Raw genomic sequence first — 12,641 nt, 5'->3', positions numbered from 1 at the left:
GGACAACTGGACAAAGAATCAGTGGTGAGTATTTTTGGATAGTGATCATAATTCATTAAGTTTCAGAGTAGTTATAGAAAGTGATACAGTACTGTGCAATACTCTCAGGTACATGTAGTCTATAGCAAAGATGCCCAAGACTTTTGCATAGTACTATAGTAATTTTACGTAATGCTGACACAAAAGAAAAAAATTACATATGTGAGTGATGATAAACCTGATTCTGATATGGGTCTCTATTGTGGACTGAGTGTGGGAAGGGGAATTATGGTTGGGAAAAGGGGAAGGGAAAAGAGAAGGAACAGGAAACACCAGAGAGACATTCTGTAATGATCAATAAACCAATTGTTTGGAATCAAATAACTTTGCCTGGTGCACCCGCGCCTCCCCCATCCCTTCTCTGTAACCTGTCCCACACCCCTCCTCGACGCTCCACCTTCACCACTCCCAACATCCTTTGCTCTTTCCGGATTTTCAAACTCGCTCTCCGCTCCACGTTGACAAATACAGTACTGTGCAAAGGTCATGGGCACCCTGGCTATATATAGTGTATGTGTCCAAGACTCTTGCACAGTACCCTGAGCATAAATCACAATGTCATAAAACAGAACCCAGTAAATGTAGACTGGACCGACTACATGCAGGTGAATCTAACATATTAAAGTGGGAGTCTTTTAAAGTGAAATATTGACTGTTCAGAGTCTACATGTCTTCAGACATTTGGAGGATGGGGACAGCAAATCCAAAAAACCCTTGACAGCAAATAATATCATAACAATATAGGAGAAGATGGCGGCGTGACGCAGCGCGCACAGCCGTTCCAAATTGATATCGATATGTGTTAACTAGGGGGCCGTGCACAATCCTGATTTGATGGAGACAGCCACGAGAAGCGCGGAGGAACACCTGGAGTAACTTCTGAAATGCCCGCTTCGCTGCCGCTGCTACTATGCGATCAAGAATCTCCGGAGGGGAAGGCCCCAAATCCTCGGGTTTGCCTATTGCCTGTTGCCGAGGCTGGGGTCGAAGCGCTCGGCAGAGATGGAGCTCGGTGCTCGGTGTCGGAGAGCTGGTCAGAGGCTCAGAGTTTTTCGGATGGACTCAAGAGTCGGACTGTGGTCGGATGCTTCCAGGGTGCTGTATTGGCAAGTTTGCGGCACTGGAGGTTCACTGTCTGCGTGAGATGATGGGACTTTCGAGAGACTTTGAGACTCTTACCGTGCCCATGGTCTGTTCTTATCAAATTACGGTATTGCTTTGCACTGTTGTAACTATATGTTACAATTATGTGGTTTTTGTCAGTTTTTAAGTCGGTTTGTCATGTGTTTCTGTGATATCATTCTGGAAAAACATTGTATCATTTCTTAATGCATGCATTACTAAATGACAATAAAAGAGGACTGCCTGTCCTCATAATCTAAAAAAAATCTTATTTAATAGGCATCCGTTAGTCTTGTGAGACCATGGATTTGCACCTTGGAAGGTTTCCAGGGCACAGGCCTGTGCAAGGTTGTATGGAAGACCAGCAGTTGCCCATGCTGCAAGTCTCCTCTCTCCACGCCACTGATGTTGTCCAAGGGAAGGGCACTAGGGCCGATACAGCTTGGCACCAGTGTCGTCTCAGAGCACTGTGTGGTTAAGTGCCTTGGCAAGGACACAACACGCTGCCTCAGCCAAGGCTCGAACTAGCAACCTTCAGATCACTACACGAAGGCCTTAACCACTTGGCCACGCGCCAATACAGGTTTGGGATAAAAAGGAAGCATCGAGTAGAAAATTATATTTTTAGCTACTATGTGATCATAATGCCAACTGCGGTATATGATGCCAACTCCACCATACTTTACAGTAGGGATGGTATTACATGGCTGATGCGCAGTATTTAATTTACGCCACGCGTATTGCTTAAAAAAAACATATCCTTGCCCATAAAGACTTTTGAAAAATGACAATTAGAAGATACTGCAAAGATGTGGGAGTAGGTCTTGTGGTCGGATGAGACCAAACTGGAGCTTTTGGCCTCATCACTAAGCAGTACGTGTACACACCTGCCAGGTAACACCATCCCTAAGGTAAAGTATGGTAGAACTGGCATCATGCTATGGGGATGCTTTTCAATAGCAGGGACTGGAAATCTAGTCAGGATCATTGGGAAGATGAATGTTGCTAAATACAGAGAGATCCGGAATAAAAACCTGCTAGCCTCTGCCAGAAAGCTTAAACTGGGGAGGAAGTTTGTCTTTCAGCAGGACAACAACCCAAAGCACACTGCCAGAACAACTGTGGAGTGGCTTCAAATGAAGAAAATTGATGTCGAGTGGCCCAGTCAGAGTCCTAACCTTAACCCGATCGGGCAGAAGATTCACAAATAAAAATTCTCAGTTGGATTAATGAAATGCCCTAGTTGTAATATTTATTTATGTGAACAAAGGGTTGGAGCTGAATACTTTTTCAAGATACTGAAGCTATAGATAGAGCACAGAGCTATAATACCATAAGACTATAAGATATAGGAACAGAATTAAGCCATTTGGCCCATCGAGTCTGCTCCACCATTTCATCACGGCTGATCCAAATTTCCTCTCGACCTCAATCTCCCATCTTCTCCCCATATCCCTTCATGTCCTGAACAACCAAGAATCTATCAATCTCTGCCTTAAATATACATAAAGACTTGGCCTCCACAGCTGCCTGTGGTAAAGAATTTCACAGATTCACCACTCTCTGACTGAAGAAATTCCTCCTCATCTCCATTCTAAAAGGACACACCTCTATTCTGAGGCTGTGTCCTCTGGTCTTAAGAGTCTTCCACCATAAGAAACATCCCCTCCACATCTACTCTATCAAGACCTTTCACCATTCAATAGGTTTCAATGAAGTCACCCCTCATTTTTCTGAATTCTATGAATACAGGCCCAGAGCCATCAAACGTCTCCATATGACAAGCCATTCAATACCGGAATCATTTTTGTGAACCTCCTCTGACCCTCTCCAGTTTCAGCACATCCTTTCTAAGACAAGGGGCCCAAAATTGCTCACAATATTCCAAGTGAGGCTTCACCCTTGCTTTATAAGGTGTCTTCATTACATCTTTGCTTTTATATTCCTCCAAGTACTCTGAAACCTCATCCTTAATAATTCACTCCATCATCTTCCCAATCACCGAGGTCAGACTAATAGGCCTAAGCTTTCCATTCTTCTGCCTCTCTCTACTCTTGAAGACTGGAGTGACATTTGCAATTTCCCAGACTTCCAGAACCATTCCAGAATCTAGTGATTCTTGAAAGATCATTATTAATGCCTCCACAATCTCTTCAGCCACCTCTTTCAAAACCCTGGGGTGTACACCATCTGTTCCATTGACTTATTTTCTTTCAGACTTTCAGTTTCCTAAGAACCTTCTCCCTAGTAATGGCAACTTCACACACTTCTGACCCCTGACACTCTCGAACTGCCAGCATACTGCTAGTATGTGATGACTGATGCAAAGCACTTATTCAGTTCGTCTACCATTTCCTTGTCCGCCATTACTACCTCTCCAGCATAATTTTCCAGCGGAACGATATCCACTCTTGCCTCTTTTTTGCTTACTTCCATATTCCATCTTTATGTTTTTGATGAATTTTTTAGTTGCCTTCTATTGGTTTTCAAAAGCTTCCCAATCCTCTAACTTCCTACTAATCTTGCTCTATTATATGCCCTGACTTTGTCTTTTATGTTGGTTTTGACTTCTCGTTATCCTTGCCAGTCTTCTTTTGCAATCAGTTCTGGCCAACTCCTTTCTCATGCCTCTGAAATTCAATTTACTCCACTGTAATGCTGATGCATCTGACTTTAGCTTCTCCTCAAAATTCAGGGTGAATTCAATCCTATTATGATCACTTGCTTCTAAGGTTTCTTTTACCTTAAGCTCTGTAATTAATTCTGGTTCATTGCACAACACCCAATCCCAAATAGCTGATCCTCCAGTGGGCTCAACCATGAGCTGCTCTAAAAAGCCATCACGTCAGCACTCTAGAACTTCCTCCTCCTGAAATCCAGCACCAACCCGATTTTCCCAATCTACCTGCATATTGAAGTCCCCTGTGACTATTGTAACATTGTCCTCTTGGCATGAATTTTCTATCTCACATTGTAATTTGTAGACCACATCCTTACTACTGTTTGGGGGTCTGTATACAACTCCCATCGGGGTCTTTCCACCCTTGCAGTTCCTTAGCCCTATGCACAAGGATTCAACACCTTCCAGCCCCATGTCACCTCTTTCTAATGATTTGATTTCATTTTTTAACCAACAGAGCAACCCCTTCCTACCCGTCCTTTTGATACAATGTGTATCCTTGGACATTCAGCTGCCAGCTATAATCTTCCTTCAACCATGATTCAGTGATAACTATAACATCATACGTGCCAATCTATAACTGCACTACCTTATTCCGTATACTGCGCACATTCAAATATGACCCCTTCAGTCCTGCATTCAGCCTTTTTGATTCTGTCTGCCTTTTACATTGCAATTCATCCTGTCGACTGCAAATTTGCCCTATCAACAGGCTCTCCTAACTATACATTGCCTCTGTTTGTAAACCAACTACCTCATCCTCAGTAATATCATTCGCCCTTCCTAAGATATTTCTTGCATTGAAATACAGCTCAAGACACTAGTCACACCATGCTCAACCTTTTGATTCCTGACTTTGTCTGAGGTCTTACCAACATCTGCCTCCACAACTCTCCACTAACTGTTCTGGCATTCTGGTTCCCATCCCCCTGCAACTCTAGTTTAAACCCTACTGTGCAGCATTAACAAACCTTCCCACTAGGATATTAGTCCCCCTCCAGTTCAGGTCTTACCTTCCTTGGAAGAGAGCACAATGACCCAAAAATTTTATGCCCTCCCTCCTACACCAACTCCTTAGCCACATATTAAGCTGTAATATGCAATAATTCAAATTAAAATCTGTGTGATTCTCCAGTCTCTGCACTTGCAGTATCTGTTCACAAACTTTGTTTTGCTAAACACTAACATTAATTTTACAAACCACTTCCATGTGGACGGCTTCTTGTTCCACTAGATGTCATTACACATTAACAGGCAGGAAGTGGCATCTCTAAATATTCATAATTCAGGGTTTGTGAATTATAGTCAGATGTAGAATGCATTGCAGGTCACACACTATTCACTTTACTTCCATTATACAAAAAGACTGAAAATGCAATCAGAATTTGTTTGTATTCCCTACTTGCCAATTCTTAAGCTTCCATGCTGATTGCCAGCATTTTTAAGTCTTTGCTTATCATTTACTGATCAGAATAACTGTAAATTGAGCAAACCCATAAGATCGCTCCAAATATCTTCTTCCTTCGGCCAGTTAACTCGATTTTTGGGCCTATAGAGCAAGTAATAAAATGTGGGGGAGGGGGGCCCATTATGGCACAGAAACAATTTGCAATCTACAAATTTTGGAAAAATCTTTTTCACTGGAAAAGCTGTTCATAAAGGGAATCAATCTTCTCCACTGTTTGTAAGTAATTAATTGTTCATTTGAAGTTTGATTTACAGCTTCATTCTCACCAATATAATAAAATATAAAACACCTACAAAAAGCAGGTTTTTATGCTGGTTAAAATTGATTTTGGAAAGACCGTAAACAAAATGCCAATTTTGTTCTTGACACTTCAAGAATAAAACTAATGACAAGGCTCAATTTAGACATCAATTAGGTTGCTCATTAAAATATGTTGTAACATAGATCCAGCTTCCACTGCAATACTTCAAAACGGAAACATATTCCTCGTGTACATCAGAAACAGGAGCAAACTTCAATACTAGTGAACCAACAAACTCAAGGGTGCTGGGTTGTTAAGTATTTGTTTGACCCTATAGCTGTTGTGCATTGTGTGAGTTTCATTGAAATGGTACACACTCAATCAGCATTTCCTCATTGAAATATCAGTATTACCCCACTCCAACTATAATGTTAGCAATTGCTCAGCAGAAATTAGTGCTCCTTATTGGCTCCAGGCACATACTGCACAGGTCGAAATATTGACTGGCCAAGTGCATTAGATATTTTGGACTGATCTCATCGGTTTGCTCAAATGCAGCCTTGAAGCATCTCAAATTTACTTCACTATGCCTATGACTGTTGCATAAGGTGTGCAGGAAGGGAGTGGAAAAGCAATTTTGAGACGGTTGGATCAGCCATGACACTATTGAATGGTGGAGTAGGGTCAAGGGGCAGATCAACCTACTGTTACTATACAGCTCCAGCTCCTGTTTACCTTCTGCACTGTCTATACACTGGGTGGCCACTGGGTGCATCTGCAATGAATTAGAACATTTGTTCATGCGCACAGAAACTGGAAATTTATACATAGGAAGTGGTTGCACACTGTTTTGGCATGCATTGGGTTCTCACAGAAGCAAAGGATTGATTTGTGAAATACAATCTTCAAATGCTAGTAAAAGTCTTGAAGTGCCACATACTGAAATCTTTTCAGTTTCCCAAAGCAATTCTTCAGGGACATCTCTGAAGGTAGCACTAGTTATTGAGTTGCTCTTCACCTGAACTGCTGCCACACATGTATTTGTCATACCAAAGCAATGAAAAAATTGGAGCTAAAAACTGCAGATGCAGAGCCAGATATTGCCAAAGCAAACCCCAATATTGCCAGATGCACTGAGCAGATCAGGGAACAAGTGCAGAACGAGAAACAGAGTTAACATTTCAGGCCAATGACTCATCATCAGAACTGAAATAGTGATAAATCAAGAACGTTTTAAACTGATGAAGGGAGGAGGAGTGGAGAGAACAAAAGACATGTCTGATGTCCATAATGTCATGGAACAGTTACTTTAAATAGTGGCAGTCAGAAAAGAAATGAAACTAAAGAACAATTGAAGCCACAATATCCCGCAACATCTGAGAAATCTGGTTGCATAAAATTGTTCAATTCAATATTGATTCCCAAGGGTTGCTATGCCCCCGATGAAGATTTCCCCCGAGATCAATAAAGTATGACATGACTATGACTAAGATGTGTTCCTCATTGAAATATCAGTATTACTCCACTCCAAATATAATGTTAGCAATTGCTCAGCAGAAATTAGTGCTCCTTATTGGCTCCAGACACATACTGCACAGGCCGAAATATTGACTGGCCAAGTGCATTAGATATTTTGGAGTGATCTTATCGGTTTGCTCAAATGCACGTTTTTGGTACTGTTCGAATAGTGCAGAATGCAAAAGGTAAAGGGATCAGAAAGACCGTGAAACAGAGAATTAACGTAAGATTTGGGGGAAAAAAAATTCTGCAAAGTAGTCACCTGATCTGCATTTGGTTTTTCTAATGTAGAGTAGACCACACCACAAGTATTGAATGCAAAATTTTCAACTGGAAATAGCAGTGAATTTCCGCATAGTTGTACAAGGAGGTGCTCTTCACCACCACGTGCTCCAGAATGTCTTCATTTTCACTGAACAATGGTTTCCCCTGCCCACCAAACTTACAAGGCTCTCACCTGCTCCATTTTTCACATTTCTGTTCTCACCCACTCACCTCCCATCCAGAACAAGGATGTGGTCATTTCCAACCCCCACCCCACCCCACCCCACCCCACCCCTGCTCTCCCACCTGCTGCTGTATTCAACAGATCACCATTTGTAACTTCTATCACTTTCAGAATGACGCCACCGCGATTTCCATCTTTTCTCCCTTTCTGTAATCTGAAGGGATGGCTCCCTCTGTGCACTGATTCTTTCTTCCCATTTACCAGCACCTACTCCCTTCTTTGCAGGAACTTCCCATGCAACTGGCACAACACCTGCTCTGTTACCTCTTGCCTTCCTAATATCCAATCATTCAAAACCCACCTTCCAGGTGTGATTCATTTGCACCTCCTCCAATTGCCTTTAGTGCTGAAGATGTCGTCTCCCCTGCACTGCAGAAACAAAAGATAGACTGAGTGACCAATTTGCAGGACATCTTCATTCAGTCCACAAAGGTAAGGCTTCTCCATCCCTTTCCAATTTAGACCTCTCTGGCTTTGCCCCCTCATGCCAGCACAAGCTTGAGGAAGAACATCTCATGTTTCAACTCGGCATAGTACCGTACTCAGGACCCAACAGTAAACTTAATAATTTTAGAAAACCAACCCTTCCAATTTGTTTCCGAACAGCCCAAAATGTTAACTGTCTTTCCAAAGATACTGCTGACCTGTTGACCATGTCCAGCATGTTTCCTTCAGCAGTCCAGCACCTGTGGAAATTTCCAAGTGCCAAGGATCAGGACTGAAAGTGTAGCGGTGAGAAAACTGGATGTTGAGGTGGGGGGAGGGTGTGGCAGCAGCTGGTAGGTGCTAAGTGAAGCCAAGTGAGGGGGAAGATAATAGGTATCAGACAGGAATCAGGTGGGAGGGGGTGGGGGTCAGAATCAGGTTTATTATTGTTAGTATTAGTCATGAAATTTGTTTTTGTGGCAGCAGTACAAGTGTAACAAATTCCTATAACTTACAATTAAAGTAAATAAATATGCAAAAAGGATAATGCCAAGGTAGTGTTCATACGTTCATGGGTTGTTCGCAAAGCTGATTGCTGAGGGGAAGAATCTGCTCCTAAAACGTTGCCTTCAGGCTTCTGTACCTCCTCCCTGGTGGTAGTAATGAGAAGATGGCCTGCCCTGGGTGGTGGGGGTCCTTAATGCTGGATATCACATTTCTGAGGATGTCCCTGGTGGTGGGGTGGCTAGTGCCCGCGACGGAGCCGGCTGAGTTTGCAACCTTCTGCGGCCCTTTCTGATCCTGTGCAGAGGCGCCCTCCATTTCAGACGGTGATGCAGCCAGTTAGAATGCTGTCCACGGTACATCTGCAGAGATTTGCTAGAGTCTTTGGTGGCACATCAAATCTCCCCAAACTCCAAATCAAACATAACTGCTGTCGGGCCCTCTTCATAACGGCATCCACGTGCTGGGCCCAGGATAGATCTCCAGAGAATTCAAACTGCTGAACCGGCGGCGAGGACTGGTGTGTGTTCCCTCGAATTCCCCTACCTGAAGTCCATAATCAATTCCTTAACTGCTAACTTTAAAAGAAAGCTAAGGATTTCAGGATATTTTGTACGCACTTGGAACGGCGTTCCGGTGTTAGAATGGCAATCAACAGGAAACATGGCATTCTGTTGTGCTCACCGCAAATGTTTACCAACCCGAGAAGCAATGGTGGCAAACTGTGACTTGTTATTTGGTACAAATGTCCGAATTGTTTTTCAAATGTTCCTTAAGATACAGTTATTCCGATCCAGTTAGCCCGAAGTTTTGTTTGAAATCAGGGATGGTTTTGGCGGAAGCGCAGTGTCCCAATCTTGTGAAAAGCTTTGCGCTACAGCTTCGTATTATGTGAGGGCTGAGAAGTGGGCCATTTTATGCCAACAGATATTAATCAACTGTGCATTGCAGTCGCTTTACTCTAAAACTTAACACGCAATTCAATTTCATGACTCGCTGATAAGCAACATTACATTTTTTTTGTACACTATTCGGGGAATCTGGCATTAAACCCGGCTTTATTTGACAACTATAGTCATTAGTGTTTGTTGGAATAATCCTAGATACACCTCAGAATGCAGTGCCACTACATTGCTCAAGTTTGTCCTTCCTCAACGAGTTAACAAAACCGGGCCTACGTACAGGTATCTAACATTGGGGTTACACCGTAAACTGCGATGCGACAATTTTCCTGTTATCTGCTCGTTCACCGCACCTCATCAACTTGCCGCACCTAACCGTCCTGAAACGCCCGTACAACACGTTGAGTCCCCGCCACCACCCCCCTTTAAAATGACAGATACATGTCGAAAACAGTTTCTGCCTTCGTTACCAGGTGGAGGGAACGACTTGGTTCTTGTTTTCTGTGAAGTTTAGGGGTCCTATCCACTTCTTTCATACCAGTTTGATGTTATAAAGCAGTTTTGTAGTTGGAGGATTACAGTACTAGAATTAGACCGTTATTGGAGTTGTACGGCAGCGTTGTCTGATGTGCTCCATCTGCCCAAGTAGGAAAGACCGGAAAGTATAGTTAATACTTCTCACACTCATCTACTTCCATTCTTTTTAAAAAGTATGATGTTAATGGAGGATCCATTCCATCTTTTCAAAAGTCTATGATCGGTTTGTTCCTTTTAGAAATAATTTTAAACAACTCAGAAGAGCACCATTGTGATCCACGAGCTTTGAAGTGTAAACTTCTGAAAGGAAACAAAGGACTAAATATTTAGCTTTACTCCGTTTATAAAATAGAATTGTTTGAGATGCGGAGGATAGTAGCTAGCAGTGAGTTTTAATTTCAATTTCGTAAAAACGCCAGTGATTTTCGTCAGTGTGCTGCCAGAATCCATTTTAAAATGCAATTCTTTCTACAAAAGTTATTTTTAAAAATCCCTTGGGTTGTGGCTCAGTTGGACTGCACTAACAGCATCCATAAACACATTCGAGAGAGTTCGTCAAATAGGCATAGTGCTGATTCAGTTCTTTCAGGGCGTGTAAGTTTTGAATACAGCTTGCTCAAAATATTTCAATATTTGTAATGGATTTGCGTAACACTAAATATTTCTGTTAGAAAAGTAAGCAAATTATGTGACTCATGTTAGCCGGATCAACTCTCACGTTTATGGTTAAAAGATTTCCGGAAGTACATTTTTCTTACACAAAACAGCTTTTAGAAAAATCTGTTCTTATTGATCAGTTTCACGTGTCTCCACCATAGTGCAGTAACTGTAAGAAAACCCTCATCATCTTGTAAAATTGGTGTGGTCGGGCCTGCGCTGGTCACCCAAGTGTTCCAGGAAGTACACTGCCTCAATCCATCCAAAACCCTAGCAACTTGTACAAAGATTCGGAACACCATGTCGGGGAATACCGGACACGGTCAAGGGACCAAAATCACCTTAGAACCTCAAATCAAAAATCGAACAGATACATGTCAGGCCTCTACTGAAACGGAGGATAATAAAAGTTTCGTAAGCCAGTTGGGATCTTTAGATGCGCCCAGCAAGTTCTGTTCATGATCCTTGTCTTGTCACTGAGATGAACTTAATAATTTCATTTTACAGCTAGTAATATGTGTACCATTCATTCGGCTGCTGGAGATATTTTGACCATTTCGCACACGAATTAATATTACTTACAGAACATTCAGTCAGTCGACAGTTAACTATTATAATTATGATCAAAAGTCACGTTGCTCCAAAACTCTAGAGACGTTACCAGGGCTATGAAAGAACCTGCATGGATAAGTTAATTGAGAACTAATATTTAATCATTTACGGTAACACAAGTGTAGCACATCACTTGATCACCTGGAAGACAACTTTTCGCACATCGACCACAGATTCTTATTCCGTAAGTGTTACGTAACCTATTGCTCATAAGATTGCATGACGCTTTCAACAATTTTATTTTTGCAGATATGCTGATGTTGGCAGTGGAATATAGAAAATGGAACATAAATCTGCAAAGTATTTTAAACAAAGATACAACTATCTAGATTATTAATCAGTTTTAAACCGCTGTAAAGTTACGGACACGCTTTATGTCATTTGTACCACTCAACTAAACATAGATCTCCCATGTCTCCAATGTTTTCTATGAACTTGTAATTACCTCTAAAAAGTTCATATATTTAACGTGTTTTTGAAATTTTACCCTATGACAATCACAAAATCATGTCTATAACTTGAAGTATAGATTTTTTTGTCTTCGTCGGTACTCCTGTCGATTTTATTCAGTAACGTCTCTTCACTTTTTTTTTACCATTGTTGCTTTGAGTTGAAAAATCTGGCACTCAAACTGCTAAAATAATTTAAAAAGTAAAGTTATATAGTTACATTTCACTTTGATTATCATGCGCCATTTAAATGCAACAATTATTTATTAACTTTTAGTAACAATCACCAAGCAAGTCACTATAGTATAACAAGCTAGTCTTTATTAGATATTCCTGAAGAAAAAGACGTTCAAATCCCCGTTTTGAAATGTGACGATTTTTAATAAACGCCGCGCTTTACACAAGAAAATAACATGCATTATACTTGCCACGGAAATCTAGTCTACTATACTGCATTGTACTCGCATACACTATTTCTTCCTCGGACCAGTTAGTATAAAATATAGTCATTATTCACCATTCTGTGGGAATAATTTTATATTAAATTAAGTCTGCACTGTATAACCGTTTATGTAAAATCTTATCGACAAAGTATGGCTAAAATTTGTAATTGGAATCCTACCCGGAAGTTAACCTCGTGGTGCTTGCGCCATGCGTAACGATACGTCTCTTACGTGTGACCTCGCTCCTTGCTCATAATTCGCATATGTGCGTAATAGGAACGTTCCCTTCCGTCTGTCTATTTATAAAATGGAACCGAGGGTTCACCACCTCACTCACCTGCCAAAAGCCTCAGGCGGAGTGGAGAAGCTGCCAAACCGCGATACTTCCAAAATAAGATTCTCTTCGAATTGGTCAACCGCCAAACGGAATAATGGAATTAGAACATTCATCTTTTCCCTTTCGCCCTAAAGCCTCAGGTTTATCACAACATCGGAACGTCCCGTGAAGCAATAACGCGAACGTATTAAGTTTGCA

The sequence above is a fragment of the Mobula birostris genome, chromosome 3 (genome assembly GCF_030028105.1).
Source record: "Mobula birostris isolate sMobBir1 chromosome 3, sMobBir1.hap1, whole genome shotgun sequence".
Taxonomy (NCBI): Eukaryota; Metazoa; Chordata; class Chondrichthyes; order Myliobatiformes; family Myliobatidae; genus Mobula; species Mobula birostris.
This window is presented reverse-complemented; position numbering follows the sequence as displayed.